Here is a 19281-nt window from a genome sequence, read left to right on the forward strand (position 1 = left end):
GTGGGGGGTGCTGGGCCTGGGGATGTTTTGGGCATTTGGGGGCTGGGGGGAGGGAGTCTGGCCCAGCCGCCCGTGGCCCGTTGAGGTGGGACGTTCCATTGTCCCCAGCTGAGTCGCGCAATGCACCTGCAGCCAGCGCCACGGGTGCTCACTCCTTCTCAGCACCCTCGCCGCAGTCTGGGGCGCTGTGTTGTTATTTTGGCCCAAGGAAACTCCTACTTGCCTCACGCACCTCCTGCAGGCCTGCCTCTACCCGTGCGCCCGGCAGCTTGCTCACAGCACACACGGCGGGCACCGGGGACGAGGGCTCGTATGTGTTTTAGTGTTCCGGGGGGGTGTGGCAGGGGACTGCGTACCTGTATCTTGTAGTTGTTAGCGTTGCAGGTCCCGCTGCCGCACTCCGTTTTCGCTGGTCGGCCGCCGTGTCAAATCACGATGCGGGCAGGCTGAGGCTGGGGCCGCTGTCTGCCCAGGGCCGGCAGATGGTTGCCACGTAGGGTCGCTGGGGCCGTGAGGCGAGGCAGCCAGCAGATCTCGGCCACGCCGGCAGCGCTGCAGTGGCTCGACCAGGGAGCGGGACGGTCGCCCTCAGCGAAGGGGGACGGCGAGCTGTCACAGCATCAGGCAGGGGGGTCCACCACCGCGATGGGGCGGCAGTGTCTGGGTAAGGGCAGGCTGCCAAAGCACAGGGCCCCCCTGGATGAAGATCACTGCAGCCCAACCCAGCCCGCTGATGCCGCATAAGCAGCAAGTCGCCTTTGGTAGAAGCTCCACAGGGTGGCCTCCGCCGGGACAGCCGTCGTATCGTTTCACCCAACTGGACCCCTCATGTGCTGGCTTTCTACCGCCAGGCCTGCAGCTGGTATCGGGCCACCTGTTCCTTCGGCGAGGATCTGCACGCCGTCCCGGCCTCGCCAGGGTCCGCCCCTCTCTCGGTCTTCTCAGTTACATGTCCGGGGAGCGCAGCGGCATCCACGGGTTTATTGTGTCCACAGAAGTGCTGTATCTTCACCGCAAGTGGCAAGTTGGTGGGCTTACAGGCTCCTCCCACAGCGCGGCCCAGGGCTGCGGCCACTGCAGCGGGCTAAGTTAGTGATCTCATGGTACTCGCACCCGGCATCCGCCACCTCTTCAAACCGCACTGTCCTTGTAGAACGGATATCTCAATCGGGTTTATCCGTTTCTACTCCAACGTTTCACCGGGAGCTCTCCAGCATTGTTAGTACTGGTAGCAGGCTGATTGATCGTTCTGGGTGGCCCTGAAACAGGATATTTCTCGATGAAGGATGTCTGTCGGAGGAGAGCTCAGCAGTTAGGCAGCCATCTTGTGTGTGAGCAACAGCGTCCCCCTGCAACAGCTTCTTTAATGAAGGTACATAAATCTTCTTTGTGAGCATAATGTGGTCTTCCTACAAGAATCTTGGCTGCTGAAGCATACATATATATATTGATGGCTTTACCGTGACACAGCAATTGGCAACCCCCGTGAAGGAGGTCACCCTTCGGGTGGATTGGCCATCCTTACCAGCATCGCATGTCCAAAAGTGGAGGTTGTATCAGACTTCATATATGGGATTCTGGTGGTCAAAATAGATCTTGGGTTGGTAGGGAGATCAAATTCTCTGTATCTGGTAAATGTGTATGAGAATGGTGTATGTTCAGACTTGGGTTTATTTATTGCACAGATAACAGATATTTGCAACCATATTAGGGCCACTGAGCCCAAGATGAACTTGATGTTGACGGGGGATTTGAATGCAGATTGCAGGGATAGAGGTTTTTATAACACCAGCGTTTTATTTAGAATTGATACGAGTAGGATAATGGGGTTAAATGGTGCAATTTATTTTGGTCACAAGATCTGATTTTCTAATGAGAGCATTCAGGGGATGTTTCACCTAAGGCCACAGGGTATGGAAATCAGGTGAATGCCCATTTGGACTACCTAGTGCTCAATCAGGCAATTTTTTTAAAAAATGTGAACTATTTTATAGAAATGGAGCAATCACTGTCCGCTGAAAGCCACTTTTAGTAATTCTGTAAAAACAACAAAGAAGAACGGTAATTATACTGGCTTAGTTGTCCATAATAAGGGACACAAACTGGTTGGAAATGTGGGAAATAAGGAGAGGTTTGTTAAAGGAGTGGTGGCATTGATGGAAAATAGTAACATGGATAAGAAAATGGAAATGCTTTCCCCATCTTTCTTTCCGCAATTTCTTGTAGATTGCATTAATGCTCCTCAAATATGTCTTTTATTGGGAAACCTGGATGGATTTGTTATGATGTCTGTATCCAGGAAAGAAAGAGATTGAGGGCAGAACTTAGAAGGTTAAAGGGCTCTACTTTCGCTAATGAATTGGAATACTCATTGGCAGAAAAATAAACTAAATCCATGTATAAAAACTGGTTGTGCTCTGTGAAATTTGAAAGAAAACAAAAAGAAGGGGAAAAGATGCTACAGACTATTGCCTCAAAGAATGTGAATGCTAAAACAAGTTCTGCAAACTAATACAGTGAGAGAAACGGATTGGGGCACTCATATTGCTCATATATATAGGCCTTCAAATGTAGCAACAATAATTGTACCATCTGACTGTCTGTGGTCTCTTTCTTTCTCAGTTGAGGATATAGAAGATCGAATAAGAGCTCCATCTAGTTCATCTGCACCTGGTCTGAATGGGCTGAGCAACCGTATCTTGCAAATTGACCCTCTGCATTGGGTGTCTATTTTGCATTTACTATTTTTCAATATAAAGCTGTAGAGAGATATAGTGAGCTCATGGCAGAAATCGGTGATCATACCCATTTATAAAAGAGGGGATAGATCTGCTCCATCTAACTATCGTCTGATAGCTCTGCTCGACCCAAAAAGCAAGATTGTTGCATCTCTGCTGTTAGCAGAAATAGAGAACTGGATCACAACAGTTGGGACTCTCAACCATATGCAGACCGGGTTTCACAGAGGGATGGGAAATGATATACATGGCTTTGTAGTCAACTGCTGGCAAGAAATGACTAGAAATGGCGGTGAGACGCCTATGTATACTGCAGTGATCGACTTATCACAAGCTATTGACACCATCAATCGGGACAGGTTATGGGTTAAATTGCGTGGTTGGCACATCCCGGAAGAGCTTCTGGCAATACTGATTTGCATTCATACTAACTTATCAGTACAGGTGAGGTTGAATGGGCTGGAGCAATTGACAAAAGATTTAAAAACCATTTGTGGCCTGTGACAAGGCTGCGTCTTGGCCCCTTGTCTATTCAACCTCTACCTGGCTGGCGTACTGCAATGTTTGGAAAAAATGTAGCCTTTGTCCCAATTAAACTTGGAGACCTAAGGCTATCCGTTATGGCCTATGCAGACAACATCATCTTAGTAGACTATACACAGGTTGGACTACAACGGCTAATAAATGCCATGGTGTCATACCCTGAGGAAAATGAACTGGTCATTGATACTAATAAAACAGTCATACTAAGGTTAACTTTCAACTCAAACACGCCCTACAAATTCAAGTGGAACGTTGACGGTTTAGTAGTAACACCATCATCTAGAATTGAACATTTATGGATGTTCTTTAGTGGGAACCCAAAGAAGTCTGGTGTTGTTGACTAATCTTAAAACAAAGGCCCAAATGAGTGTTTCCCAGTTAAAATGGTTACATGCAAGGCATTGCCGATGTACTATTATACCCCTTGTCAATTATTATAAACAAAAAATTGTGCCATCACTTCTATAAGGCCAAGAGATTATCATTTCTGACACGGGAACTAAATTGCACCACAATTGAAGGGTTAATATGGAAAAAAAAGCCCTGGGGATGCCTCTTTGTGTCCCAATGGCCGCATTACGGTTTTAATTGGGTATGATTTCACTGAAGGCTTGGAATCAATGGAGGGTTCTATCAATGGGACATTGCTCAAACCTACAAAGGGCTTGCCATTTACTTTTTTCAGTGGTGATGTGACAACAATGAACGTGCAGAGTCAGTTTGGGCGATTTTGTATGTATGCACGTAACATCTTGTGTAGGATCCGAATCAGCACTAAACTACTCAAAACTACGCCACTTCTTGTAAAGAAGAACAAATTACTTAACCCTAGTAACGTTCTTTCGACTGGATGTTCCTTCCACGTATTCCTCATCTTTTGATATCTCCACTATCTAGCTTCAGCTGCTTCGGAAAAGTTTTTTTAAGCATAGGCGCTGTGCGTCGATGCAGTCGACTGGATGTCCCTCATGGTCCTCCATCTCAAGGATGATGTTATCAAAGGTATATTTAGCATGTGCAGCACCCGTTGGCTTCAGTTCTGTTTTTTTGTGTCATTCTTAAGTAGAACTACCCTCATTAAAGCAGATTCTACCATACTAGACTCTGAAGGAGCATAAGCTGCAACAACAAGGAGAGTCTACTGCAGGGTAGGCTGGGAGGGGCAATGAGGAATACGTGGGAGGAACATCCAGTCAAAAGAACGTTACCACGGGTAAGTAACTTGTTTTTCAAATGGAATGTGTCCTCCCACGTATTCCTCATCTTTTGATAGACTCCCAAAGCAGTGTTTGTTTTGGAGGATGGAGTAAGAATTTTGCAATCAGGGATTGTCATGAACGAAATGAAGGACTGCTTTCCCAAAGCTTCCATCCTGACTCAAGTTGGACTCAAGGAGGTAATGCTTAGTAAAAATATGAATTGTAGTCCAAGTGGCTGCCTGACAATTTTATTTTATAGGAACACCTCTTTGCAGAGCAGAAGAAGTAGCCATGCCCCTATTGGAATGGGCGCTCAAGCCTTCTGGGGGATCTTTCCAGACCTACCTACAGCATTCGGAAATGGCTCAAATAATCCATCTGGATAAGGGCTGTTTGGTTACAGCCTGTCCCAACTCATGACCAGTGTATCGTGTGAACAGTTGGTCTTCCAGCCGCAATTTTGACGTCCTTGAAATGTAGAAACTCAGAGCCCTTCGTGGGTCAAGTCTGTGTAGTCCCTCCTCTTCCTTGCCAGGACGAGGTGGAGGGTAGAAAGTAGGTAACACTATCTTTTGTCCCAAATGGAAATCTGGTGTGACCTTAGGTAGGAATTAAGGTTTGACCCTAAGAACGACCTTGTCCTTATAAAATACTGTAAAGGGTGGTTTAGAAGATGGTGCCTGCAACTCACTCTACGGGCTGATGTTAGCGCTACCAACAAGATGGCTTTGACTGTTAGTAGTCTTAAGGGACAAGAATGGAACGGTTCAAATGGTGCACACATACAAAACTTTAAAACAAAATTATGGTCCCAAACGGGAACCTGAAAACGAGATGGAGGGAACACATCAGTGAGTCCCTTCAGAAATTGTATCACCAAAGGTATCTTAAAATATGAATTTCCTCAGACGAGCGCTTGAAGATGGAAAGCGCCGCCAAATAACAGTTAATGGCCTCAACCTGGAGCCCCAGATTGGCCAAGTAGAGCAGAACGGATAACACCTCTGGTGTTTTGCATAGCAAAGGGTCCACATTCTTGTCCCTGCACCGGCTGCAGAATTTGTTCCAACGGCAGTGGTACAAAGCCTCAGTTTCTGGCCTTCTGGCCAAAACCAATATCTCCATTACGTCATTCGGGATGTCCCAATCCGTATACCTCAGCCTCTCAGAAACCATGCATGAAGGCTGAGTGCATTTACCTCTGGATGGAGATCCCAACCCTCCTTTCGCGAGATAAGGTCCTCTCTTTGTGGAACACATATTGGAGGCCAGATTGTCCGGGTACCAGATCCTCCTAGCCCAATCCGTGGCAATTAGGATCATAGATTTCCCAAACTTTCTCAACCTCCTGATCATGCGAGGACTGACGGGGACTGGAGGAAAAATACACAGGAGTGGAAACTCCCAGTCCACTATGAACACGTCTCCTAGAGCTCCTCTTAGAGGAGATTCCCTGGAGCCAAAAAGTTTGCACTTCCAGTTGACACTGATTGCAAACAGATCCACTTGAGGGGTTCCCCAAAGGGTGAAGATCTCTTGAAGGACTTCCTGAGCAAGTTCCCACTCGTGGGAGACTGTGCTCTGCCTGATCAGAGTGTCCGCTGCTGTGTTCTCTCCGGCTAAGTGAATTGCTGATAGGGAGATTCCTTCTTGAATTGCCCAGAACCAGAGCTGCATTGCTTCTCCACACAGTGGTAGTGACCCTACACCTACTCTCTTGTTGAGGTATGTGAGAAACCTGAAGGTGTCTCACCCGGTAGACCCTGGGGATCTGTCATCCAGGTGGCCAGGACCCGGGCATCGCTTTTGGATACAGTTCCTGGTGGTGGACCAGTGTGGGAGGATCACCTGGGTGAGGGGTCCTTGGGGAGTGGAAGTGGGACACTGGATGGCGAGATGCTGTATCCCGTTTGCTGTAACACCTTTACCCCATCCTACCAGGTAGGATACTTAGGAGCTTAGACCCCCCGCCGCTTTTCCAACACAAACACCTTTTCACGGACAACTCACTGTGAGAGAAAATAAACTAACACCCAAGCCATATACCTGACATGTTCCAATACAATGGTCAGGCATGGTCAGGTAATTACTGATCATTACACACACTGACTTTCATCACACTTACCAACACGGATAAAAGGCGGAGCACGAAAGCACACTCTGAGCAAAGCAAAGCACACAATGAATCAGCAGTTGTAATATGGCACTTTAATACAAGGCGAAAGATGGCAACACCGAAGAAGGTTGCTAGGAGGGAAGAACCCTTGATCTTTTCAGCGAAAGACTGACTTTCATGTACCTTTGAGAATAAGAAATGTAAGACCTGGAATCAAAGCTGAAGAAACCTACATTGTGTGTCGGAGGTACCCGGCGCTCTCCCACGTCGATAGTCAAGGCGGGGATAATCGTTTCCCGCCGTGGTATTGTCCTACAGCAAAGCAGCGCCAGTGAAGTCAGCACAGCTCGTGAGTTGGGGAGAGTGACACCAGACCGGTCTGTGTTGAAGCAAACATTTCAAGCAGCAACATTGTATAGTGAAAACTGAAGAGAACAGTGTATGAAGTGCATGTGGTAAGCGACGTGAACATAATTGAACAGCAGATGAGTGATTGAACTTTGAAGCCAAGATACGATACCGTAGACAGAGTGGTCTGTGCTCATTTGAAAGTCTCTTCCAGGTATCCAATCGAGAGGTGGCAAATATAACAAGAAAAGTAATTGTGAAATCGAAGTGGTCTTGCCGTGGATCAAGAAAAACCCAGGACACATCTGAAAGTCTTCGATAGTAAGGATAGAAAGAGCACTGAGGCTGGCCCAAGCCCGGCATAGGGAGATCAGCTAAGAGTTTTTGTTACAGCAAGTTTTTGTTAAGAACTTGCATGTGAAGCTGAAATTGGTCCAAATCCGGATGAGGGAGACTAATTGTGTTAAAAAAGGGATCTGAGCCCGGCTGAGGGGGATCCGGGGTGAATAGTGAATCACCCGAGAAATTGAGTGCTTATGAAAACCTGAAAGAGGAAAATAATGTATTGATTATTTCTCGCATCAGGCCTTCTAAATGAAGAGACTTTGTTTTGGTAAAAAAATACTTGGGCATAGATTGCCCTAATGCTAATGATTGAACTGTATTCTCATGCTGGAAAAGCCAGATATTATGCTAAGCTCGAGTGAACCGCCTTATCCTGTGCTGAAAACACAGGGAAGGGAAGCCAACGGCCTGAATATTCTGACATATTTTGTGAAACCACCTTTCTTTTTCATAACATTGTTTCCCCCACTATTTATATTTAGAGGCAAAGATTGACAATAGGTTTATTAGTATAGGCCCTTTTATTCTGACACGACACCACTAGGACTGCGTTATTATTTGATGGTCGTAGCTTCCTCCCATCTTTAGATTTAGGATTAGATAGGCGTTTTTCAACCCTTTTTAAAGTCCAATAAACACTGTTGAACTGTGGCCGCCACTTCTGTCTGTTTTACTGTTGATACCATGCATTCCTTACAGGTAGTACATGGCCACATTCTTTTCCCATACAGAGGGCATAAAAGCCTTCAGCGCAAGTGTGATTGCTCTCAGCTCCAAAAGATTGATGTGTAGTTTGGACTCCGATGGAGACCAACGACTGCTGAATGTCAGATCATTGGTGTGGGCTCACACCCCGTGAGTGAGGCATCTGACTCTGTTATCTCCGGCCATTGTTGCTGAAAAGGTTCTCCCTTCAGAATATTGTCCTTGCAGGCCCACTACAGGAGATCATGTGCAACCCTGATTGGAATCTGAAGTAGGTCTGACTTGTTGCCAGAGAATTGAGACCATTGTGTCCGGAGATCCCATTGAAGAGATCTCATTCTCAGACGAACCTCTGGCACCAGAAAAATGCAGGATGCCATGAGGCTGAGCAACCTCAATAAGTCGAAGGCTGGGAGACGCTGGGCACTCTGAAATTTGGTGACCATCTGCAGAATGTCTTGAGCCCTCACCTCGCGTGGCGAAGACTTTCTCAAGGATTTATCCAGAACTCTCCTGAGACTCGCTGCCATCACCGCCATCCGTTGGTTGAAAAGCCACGGGCGGAGGTCAGCCCAAATGGCAGAACTCAAACCCGATAATGAGAACCGCCAACACGACCCTCAGGTACTTTCTGTGCTTGAGATGGATTGGCACATGAAAATAAGCATCCTGAAGGTCCAATGATACCATCCAATCCAGGAGTTGGAGGACCTGAAGGATCTGAGAAAGTGTGACCATCTTGAGCTTGTCCTTCCTGAGGAACTTGCTCAGGTATCTCAGTTCCAAGATGGGTCTCAATCCTTGGTCTTTCTTGGGTATTAGGAAATATGGAGAAAATCATCCTTTGTTCCTCTCCGTTACAGGCACTGGCTCTATAGCACCTTTCTCTAGCAGGGTAAACATTTCCTGCACAAGGAAAGATCTGGAACCTTTAAAGAATGGCTCCCCGGCGGCTGATCCTGAAGTCTCTGAATGAAGGGGAGGCAGTAACCTTGGGCTATGCTTTGTAATGCCCAAGCATCTGAAGTAATACCCCAGCATTCTTTCAGATGCTGAGACAGTCTGCCTCCCACTGGGGTATAGTGAGGCAAGACCTCAGAGAGGTTTTGAGGCGGCTGAAGCAGTGGCTGTAGGTAAAAATGCTGCTGCTTGGGTGGGCTTTGCACCTCTCCCTCACCCACCATGAAGGAATCTTCTTTGGCCTCTTTGACCAGACATTCCTCTCACTCTTCCTACTGAGGGGTAGAAGTTAAAAGATCTACCCCTGAAAGACTTTCCACTAGAGTTAAAGGGCTGAGGCTGCATAATAGCGGCACCTAAAGACTTTGCTGTCACCTTCGAGGTCTGCTGCTTCTCAAAACTTTCGTCAGCCTTGCAGCCAAAAAGATGAGACTCGTCAAAAGGCATATTAAGGTGTCTAGACTGCTTGTCCGGTGCAAATCCAGACTTCCGTAACCACACAAACCTGCATATCACGGTGCTTGCCACCATGGCTCTGCTGATGACGGCAGCAGAATTTAAACCCGACTGAAGAGACTTGCAAAGGGTCTCTTTGCCATCTTTTACAATGGCCAAGAAACCAGCTCTTTCCTCCCCTTCGGCAATGTGTTCAGCTGCCATGGATATACAGTCCCAAAGAATGTAAGTAAATTTTGCCAGGGCACATGTGGAGTTGGCTGATTGGAGAGCCATGGACCGAGCAGAAAAAAAGACTTTCCTAGACCAGGTGTCTACATGTTTATTATCCCGATCCGGTGGGTGGTCGGATAAGCAGCCTGCTTTGAGGTAGCGGTTGCTGCCTGCACCATCAGAATTTCTGGGGTAGGGTGTTTTGACAAGTAGCTGGGGTCACTACTTGATTGTCAGTATTTTTTTTATTATGTTCTAATTTACTGCCGGACTTGATTCTGGTGCTTTCCAATTAGCACTTACTCTCTTCTGACAAATGACATGAAAGGGTAGGATAGGATCCCTTAGAGGACCTTTGTCCAGGATATCTGTGAGGTCATCCGGTTCGAATGAGAGGGCAGGTCTGCTCCATCCCGGATAATCCACTATATTGGCCATTAATTGCCTGTAAGAGTCATCTGCATGCTCATCTGATTCAATATAAACGAAGGTCAGGCCAGCGGAACTAATTATACACACTCAAAAGGTCGCAATCAGACCACCAAAACGGGGAAGGACCCCCAAGGGTGACACCGCAGATCAATCCACTAAGAACAAAACGGTCATTAAAAATACTGTATTTATTAGAATTTGTACTTGTTAAAATAAGTATTAAATCATCTGAAATTCTATACAAAATGTGCAAGATAACAACATTAATATATCAATATTAAAGTGCATCGTGTAAAGTGACTAAATACTAATTTCACTGTTGGCTGTAAGTGAAAAAGTCAGCGAAATAAATCACAGTAGACCTAGATGCTACAAAGTTGATCCCAAAAAGGGGGTTTCCCGCATGAGCGAGGAAAATCACTCAATAAGGGAAACCACGATTGCCTGTTCAGATTTAAAGGCAAAAGGGCCAAACAGTAAATCAGCAGAGGGCAATCTGGTCACTAATAGATCGTGCAGCCAACCGCAATAATTAGTTACACCACTGCACAATATCATGAACACATCATCATTGAAAAAAACGCTAAAATTAGCCAAGGGATGCTGTGCGTCGACTACTCTTGTGTCAGGACAAGAACAATGTAACATACAGTAAAATAGACCTGCCACAATTAAAGGTGGTAGTTTCGATGGAGAAAACATATCTAACTAGAAAGCAGATGATATCCATCTTCATCAGGACGTGGCATTCCCATAGGCGTCATAATTCTTTGAAGTTCATCTGTGTCGTTATTTACACAATATATCTAAGAAACAAGACTAAACACTTAGCAATATATAAAATACACCTAAAATATAAACACAAAAGGAAAAAGAAAAAAGTCAGAAAATCAGAACAGTTGCATCAACAATATAGGAAGTAAGCATATAAAAGTGGATGATCTGTGAATGAAACCCAAAGGGCCTTACCCGTGTTCCCCGTAGCTCAAATGCGTCATGAGGTCTAAACAATAATATGGGAGAAAATGTATTTACCATAGTCTCAACCAGTTAGGCTAGTCCCGGGATCCTGTCGATAAGTCCAGGAACTATTAATCGGGCCGTGCCAAAGACTAGATCTCTGTAAATTAGACCTAAAAGCAAGGGTGTAAAATCACACATGAGACTATCTCCAATGGTTTATATACAAGGAAGAAGAAGTATCCAAAATGGTAAGTTCAGCTACATATAAAAATGGATATATAAGAAAAATGTATTCAAAGAAGCAAAAAAAAAAAAAAAAAAAAAAAAAAGGAAAAAAGAGAAAGGGAAGGGATTTTGTGTAGAACCATTTTTGTCCTAAAGGCACAGTGGGAAAAGAGGCCCCTCCCAATTAGAATGCCATATTTAAAAAATGCATATTAATCCGAATATTAAACTCACCAATGTAGAGTCAAGTCGGTTCCAAAATGAACGATTTTCTATGGATCAGAAGAAATAGTGTGGTTTGAGCAGCATCCGAGGAAGTGCCACCAATGTAGCTGTTTCTGCTGTTACAGTGGAGGCCAACTTAGTTAGGCCTCAATATTCCAGCTGTGTAGGGATAAGTCCATTGGAGGGCTGTGAAGCAAATGTTCACAAGGTGCTGTAGTTAAAATGCACTAATTAATTGTAAAGTTGACAATAATGCATTAAAAGCAAATGGCCGCCTCCAGTTGCCCATAGCATACGGTCGAAGTGCCTACCGGATAAACCGTTCCAAAAAGAACTTGAACGTGCACACACAGAATGTTAATTGCTAACACAGATCCCCAGAACAAACGAGAAATTGAAGCGGAACGAAAATCTGCTCCGCTGAGAACCCTGACCTGAAAGCGGCGTGTAAACAGTCGTCGAGGGACGCGGCAGCTTTCAGTACACACTGCGGTGGAAAGAATGAATGGCATAAGTGACCTCATTAACGCCGACAAGTCAAGACCGCAACGCGGAACGGAGGAAGGTAGTAAAATGAATTAACCGTGCTTGAAGCAGAGGCTAACTCAAAGTGTACATCTAAAATGTCCTCAGCCTTACCTTGAAAAAAGTCCAACGTACACAAGCGGAAACAGGCCCGGAAATGACAAGCTGCCGTGTGATGCCCATTCTAGCATTTAAAAGCACGTCAAGCGCGTAGGGCATGTCGAGTCAAGCGTTCAGTAAGAAAAAATGCAACTAGACTGCTCACGGCACTAAACGTCGTGTGCTTATGAAAAACAACATTCCGTGGCAACAGCAAAAGCCAGTGAAAAGTGTACCATTTGAGTAATGGGATGAATTCCCATTTTCAAAACCGATACAAAACAGAATGAGGTAACGACCCAGGGGTGCAGGCTGTCAACTAATAGGACGTTCCCAGAAAGACTCAAGACTAATCGTGATGGCAACCAAACAAAGCAAGTTGACAATAGACATAATGATACAAGGAAAACCTATCTCGCTTCATAAAAGGCTCATTACATCTAGACGAATAGAATTACCTTCTGAATGAGTATACGTGATCGCTGTTCATAATCTCCCAACCGAGACAAGTTCCCCTGTCAACACTAGTATCTGGGAGTCCTATTAAACAGTGATTGCCATTCCTCCTGAGCATTTAATCCAGATATATGACTGAGTATTATATATCCACCAGTGTTCAAGTGAGGCAAGTCTATTGGCCGTAGCATATAGGTCAGGCCCTGAGACACGTTCTAGGCACCACCATTGTAAGTCCTTGCAACTGTATTGGTACTCAATAAAATGACCCACTAAGGGAGAAGACAAGTTATGCATTCTAATGCGGGACCTGTGCTCTGAAATCCTCAATTTAATAGGTCTCGATGTCTTACCTATATAGGACTTCATACATGGGCACGTTATCACATACACCACATTCTTAGAATTGCATGTGGTGTGGTCCCTCAGTGTCCAGGACTTGTGGTTAATGGTGACGGTATTGGTGGCAGTGGTGAATTCACACTGGCAACACTGCCCACACGGGTAATGGCCGGTGACCTTCTCCATGTCCCACATTTGAGTAATGGTTAATGGTGCCTTAGTAACATGCAACCTGTTGGCCTGAGATAACCAACTCTTGAGGTTCTTTCCCTTTTTAAAGTCATACATTGGACGCTCAAGATCTGCTATATTCATTTGAAGCAGATGCCAATATCCGCCTATGGCCTTCTTGATCTCAGCATGATACGTGCTATAGCGCAAACCATGCGTGAGTGATTCGAATTTGCATGAGTGTTTTTGGCCAATAGTACCTCGCGGTGTTGGTAACGCGCCCTTTTGCGTGACTGACTCAATAGATGCCGAGGGTAACCTCTCTTGGAAAGTCTATCCTCTATAGTGTTGGATTGTGCCACAAAATCCTTTTTGTCGGTACAATTCCGTCTAGCCCTTAGGAATTGTCCATAGGGGATACTTTCCCTTAGGGATTGGGGATGAAAACTCACAAAATGTAGGATCGTATTGCGGTCAGTTGTTTTTCGATACAAGTCTGTTGTAATTATTCCATCCTTTGTTTTTAATTGGAGATCCAGAAAGGAGATAGACGTATTACTGGTGGCCATAGTGAACCGTAGATGGTCATTTTGGGAATTAATCCATGTCAAAAATTGATCATGGTTTCCCTTGGTTTTGTCCCAAATAATGATGATATCGTCTATGTATCTCTTGTAAAAAATAATGGATTGCTGATAAGGATTGGAATCGTCAAAAATGGAGACCTTTTCAAAGGCCCACATAAAGAGGGTCGCATAATTGGGAGCAAAAGCTGCGCCCATTGCGGTTCCCTTGACTTGTAAGTAAAATCTATCTTTAAACCTGAAATAGTTTTTGGTTAGGGCAATTTCTAGCAAATCAACAATGAATTCACTAGGAACCAGCTACGGATCACTGCGAAGGACTAGAAAGAATTTCATAATAGGCAACGACTCAGACTCTGGAATATTAGAATATAGCGATTCGACGTCTAAAGTCATAAACAAATTGTTGACAGGATCAAAAGGTAGGCCTTCCAGGTGGACAATGGCATCGGTAGTGTCTGACAAAAACATGGGGGTTTCGGCAGCCAAAGGTTTGAGGAAATAACCAATATATTTACCCAGAGGTTCCAAAATAGACCCACAGAGGGACACGATAGGTCTGCCTGGGGGATTAAGCATAGTCTTGTGAATTTTTGGAAGAATATAGAATAGAGGGGCCCTCGTACTTTAGTTGTAAGGAATTGGAATCCTTTGGAACTCAAAATTTCAGCATCTTTGCCCCGTGTAACAAGTGCTAGAATTTCCTTCCATATTCCTTCTGTGGGGTCCCCTCTTAGTTTGAGGTAAAAATCAGGATTGTCAAGTTGTCTCAATACTTCGGTGTCATAAAAAGAAGCATCACAGACTACCACACCCCCGCCTTTGTCAGCCTGCTTGATAACAATAGTTGTATCTAAACCATTATGTTTAGAGTCAACCGGTGAGGAGAAAATGGAATGGAAATCCCAAAGAACGGCGCGTTCAAAAGTAACAGATTCATTGGACACCATATGAGATGTTGGCGTAAATGTGGACTTGGGTTTAAATGGTGTATTCACGTTGTTGTCTACATTACTACTGTTGGTTTCAAAACAGTCGCGTAACCGTATTTTTCTGAAAAAGCCCCGGAGTTCCATTTCTAGATCCATTTGGCTCGGATTTCGCATCGGAATAAAGGAAAAGCCTTTCTCGAGGACCGCAGTTTCATCTGGAGTAAGGGTCCGCTTGGAAATGTTGTAGACTGCTGACAGATCTGTTAACGCTGGTACGATCTCCTCCTGGTTTGGAATATGCTGTCTATGGGGGGTGGACCGGCATCGGTGGGCGGAAAAGGAAGATTGGGTGGAGGAAAGGTCGGGTATGGACCCTGGGGACCATATATTGGCATCTGCATGTATTGCTGGTAATAACAATTTTGACGACCTCGTCGCCCCCTTCGTTGATCTGATTCAGACTTTCCAAAATCCAATTCTGGTGAAATGTTCACTCCACTGGCCATCTGTCAATATTCATGGAGGTCCCTTAACAGAATTCTTCTGATATAAAACTATGAGGGACATTTGGTGTGCCATACTGAAAACCAAAGGGTGCATCATTATCATCAGACAGCTGATTGTCCATATATATAGAATTGGGAGACTTAAAGAAATCCTTCCTTGGTAAAGAAGTAAAGATTTTCTGAATTTCAGGTAAAGACGTTGATGGCTTCGAAGGTTTTTGAGCCAGATGCCCATGAAGTCGTTGATGTCTTTGATGAAGATGTTTTAGACGTCGATGGCACCAGTGGCTTTGATGGCATCAACGACATTGACTTGTCCTTTGTCTTTGTCCGAGACGGACTTCAATGGCTTGAAGGATTCCTCAATGACTTCTCATTGTGACAAGGCCTTGACTGCACTCGATGGGAATCTGGCCTTCGTCCCGGGCTCAAGGGTGCACAGGATTTGGCTCGAGCCCTTTCCTTACCGGATTAAAGGCGCAGTACGAGCATGGCCTACTTGCTTCGAGGATTTCTGGTTCTCGAATATTTTGAGCATTTCCAGCCTGAATTATTCCCATTCAGCCGGAGTAGAGGCCTTAGTGGGGCAAGATATAGTTCTCTCTGTGTATGCCTTTTCTTTGACATCCTCAATGACCAAGAGGAGTGGTGGGAGCCACTCTGTGACATGGACCTTTTAGTCTTCTTCCATCAAGGAGAATCATCTCTCGCGTCGGAAGAAAGTTTTTCCGGTGGGGTAGTCGAAGTGGATTGTTTGGGGAGTTTACCTACCACCAATTTCCCTTTACGCTCCTTCAGAGCGTTTCCGGTCATCGACTGACACTTTTGACAGGCTGAGGTCTTGTGCTCCACACCGAGACACCACAAGCATACTCGATGCAGGTCCATCAGCGACATCTTGGCATCACCGTCTTGCCACTTCCTAAACCCGGTCTTCAGGGTTGTCGGAGCCGAAGATAAAGACATTTTTGATAATTTGTGAAGAAATATCTGAAGCGCGCCGAAGTTCATAAAGCAAAAGCTTACTCAACTGAACACAAAACTAAAACACAACTGAAGCCAATGGGCACTAAGCATGCTATAAATACCTTCGATGACATCATCGAGGCCCTCGAGGAACATGGAGTCGACCGTATCGACGCAGAGTGTCCTCTGCCGAAAATGTTTTCCGAAGCAGCTGAAGCTGGATATTGAAGATATCAAAAGATGAATAAAACGTGGGAGGACACAATCCATTTGAAATTGCTCTTAAGAGAGGATAGGATGTACAACCTCTACACTAGTCTTTCTTGGATTGATGACCCAGTAAATGAATTACCAAGGTATTTGCTGCGTTTGACCCATCCGTACTGGCAACAGCAATTTATGTGTCTCCGGTTAAATCTGCTTTTGACTGGGGAAATACGGGCAATTAGATCTGGAACTGTTCTAGGAAACGTGGTATGTGAACTCTGTAAAACCCTAAATTCAAACCAAACTTGACACTATTTGGTTATTGGTTGTGAAGCAATAAATGATTTGAGGTTGAAGCATTTTCGTGGACAGAATGGTTGCAAATAGAGGAGTTTTACCATAGAGTCATGGGGGGATAGGAGGTGAGCACCACCATCGCTTTGTTGAAATTTCTGGGTGCTGTTGGCATATTCCCTATTAAGGAACAATGAAAAAGCTTACAAACCAAGTGCATTTTTAACTCAATTTAATTATTTTAAGTGCAGCACTTGCATCTTAAATCTTGTTTTGTGAATTATTTTTGTATTATTTCTTCTTTTGCTCATTGATATATGGTGATCGTTATTTAGATTCTCTATTTTTTTATTTATATTAATGTCTTATGAATAATGGGAAATTATGAATCGATGAACTGTTATATGAAATATTTGTTTTTGAGTTGTAATATTTAAATGTTTAAAATGTTCAAGATACGCAATCCAAAAGCATGTTTTTGTGGGTCTAGGGGAAAACATGTTCTACATGAAAACATTAATGAAACTACACTGTGCTCAGGTATATGCATGGACACATCAGGAGGGGAGGGTTTAAAAAAAATAGTTAAAGTTACTGCCTACAAAATTGTGAAGTCTACAAATGTTGTGAATGCCAAGGTCATGGTACAGAGTCAAAATTAACTATTTGCCTAATACAAAATGCAACACACTACAAATGTACCCTCTACTCACAATACAATGGTGCTTCACACCAATTAAAGTATAGCATGAAGGGTGGACACTAGAGAGCCCGACCAAGATGGCCGCAGGCCCGTGAGCTCCAGCACACCTGCATCAGATCTAGAGCATTATCCGGTAGTTTTCCTCGTCGGAACTCGTATTTTAAAAGCAGCATCCAGAGCGGAGAAACTACTGTATCAGCTGAGAGCATTCCCCAAGAAAAACGGAGCTGTGGAACCCCTATTTCATAACTGTCCGCAGGCCCAGAGCCAAGCTGAAGACATCAAGAACGAGAGGAGGAGCCACCTTCAGCACACATCCGAAGGCTTCCCTCCATAACACAGTGAATGACTGGCACCACCACGAGACGAGGCAAAAGACTCTGGAGCAAAGCGGAGGCAAGAAAACAATGTGCTTGGAGCGGGAGGTGTTCGATGCTCTGGCCAGTATAAGTGGCGGTCCGCAAACGATGACTGGGTAAGACTGTAAGGCCCCTCGGTTGGGAACAGTAGACGGCCCATGGTCACTCCCTCAAGCTCCAAAGGTGCAGCGGAGAACAACCTGGGAGACAGCAACGCCCGATGCCTGTGAGAGGGGGCCGACATCGGAACAATAGGGTGCAGAGACACCCTGAGGACGACCCCGGCATGGAGTAAGACCGAGGTGGACGGTCAGAGGACAAGCAGTCTGGAGTACATGTCCAGGGCGCGACGAGATCCTCGACATGTGCCCCCCATGGGGAGACCCACATCACCACTATAAACAGCCCGACAGAACCGCCGAGGTGGGGCTATGCGCGTCCCGAGCGTAGCACGCCGTGAGTGGAAAACCTGGCCCAGAACATTGGAGAGGTCGGCGGCATCCGGAGAACTGACATACCCCTACCTTGTACACCCTTCTGTGAGAATGTGTGGTGGAAGCAGCTGTTGCGGTTGAGAGGGGCACAGGCTTGAACAACCGGAGACTGAATGGCAAGACCCACGGCCCATTGGGTCAACGGGGCTCTGGTAGGCAAACGAGAAACCGAGGAAGCGCAGGCCTGCCTGTTTTGTTCCCCGCCAAGATAGGAGTGGAGACATCCAGAAGGATACGACGAGCAGTCGGCTGATGAGGGAGGTAAAACGGGGGAACCTTGACTGCCTCCTGGGGACTGGCGCAAAGCTACGGTCTTGTTAACAATCGGGAGAACCCTGAGTGGGGGAAGGAGACTGCTCGTTGCGCGGTCCATACAAGGTGGACACTGCAATTAGACCTGTGCGTACTAGACAATACAGGGCCTGGGAGTGCGAGGCTGCATGCTGGGTACGCCTTGCCACCAGTGCCAGTGCACAGTGAGCCTGACAGCAAAGTGGAACACTGCGGATGAAGGACAGAACACGTGCAGGCTGGATCATGAAGTCGCGCATTGATAGGTGCGGGTGCGGTCGGGTGAGCTACCAACCCACTTTCAGCAACATAAAGTGACCGTATCTATTATGTTGGGAACCGTCTGCTCCTGCCGCTGATGACTAGGACCATCCGTTGGGCCTACCACAACGGGACTAAGACTTTGAAGCAGACTGATCAGCAACTCTGCAATTACGTTTAAGAGAGGCTAGGTCGGAATCATAGCAGCTGTTGCGCTTGGAGGCAGGCTTCATGCGGAACCTCATGGCAGGGGCAAGGGTGTTAAGGGTGATGGAAAGGTGAATGTAAGTAAGGGCTGTGTTGGTGGGAGAGTCGATAGAAGGTGTGGGAGGAGGGATGAAAGTGGTGGCAAAAGCAGCGACTGGTGCTCGCTTCATCGGTCGAATAACGGAGAAGTAGACTGGCAGTGCAGGCAGAGGCTAAGCCAGGAAGCCCAGGAGCGCCAGGTGAGAGGAGAAGAGAGCATGGTCAGACCAGGGGAGAGGTGTAATGAGAGGGTTAGGGATAGGGAAGTCTGCTGAGATGAGCGCATACTAGTTGTGTCCATATGAGTGGGTCGGACCAGAAGGAAGAATGGTAAGGGAAAGAGTCACAGAGGTTACGGAAGTGTACAGTGGTCGCAT

General features: G+C 45.8%; 1 protein-coding gene and 1 long non-coding RNA gene across 2 annotated transcripts in view; one reads left to right on the forward strand and one right to left on the reverse strand.

Moving 5' to 3' along the window:
- Nucleotides 1–19281, reverse strand: part of CFAP61 (cilia and flagella associated protein 61) — a 2971729-nt gene that overhangs the window by 2012735 nt on the left and 939713 nt on the right. The window lies entirely within an intron of this gene.
- LOC138467814 (uncharacterized) overlaps nucleotides 213–19281 on the forward strand; it is a 213852-nt gene continuing 194783 nt past the window's right edge. The window contains exon 1 of the long non-coding RNA XR_011268148.1: nucleotides 213–1372. This is a non-coding gene — a long non-coding RNA (uncharacterized lncRNA). The remainder of the gene's footprint in view (nucleotides 1373–19281) is intronic.

Source organism: Ambystoma mexicanum, chromosome 4q (assembly GCF_040938575.1).
Source record: "Ambystoma mexicanum isolate Mex_15411 chromosome 4q, UKY_AmexF1_1, whole genome shotgun sequence".
In the NCBI taxonomy this organism is placed as follows: domain Eukaryota; kingdom Metazoa; phylum Chordata; class Amphibia; order Caudata; family Ambystomatidae; genus Ambystoma; species Ambystoma mexicanum.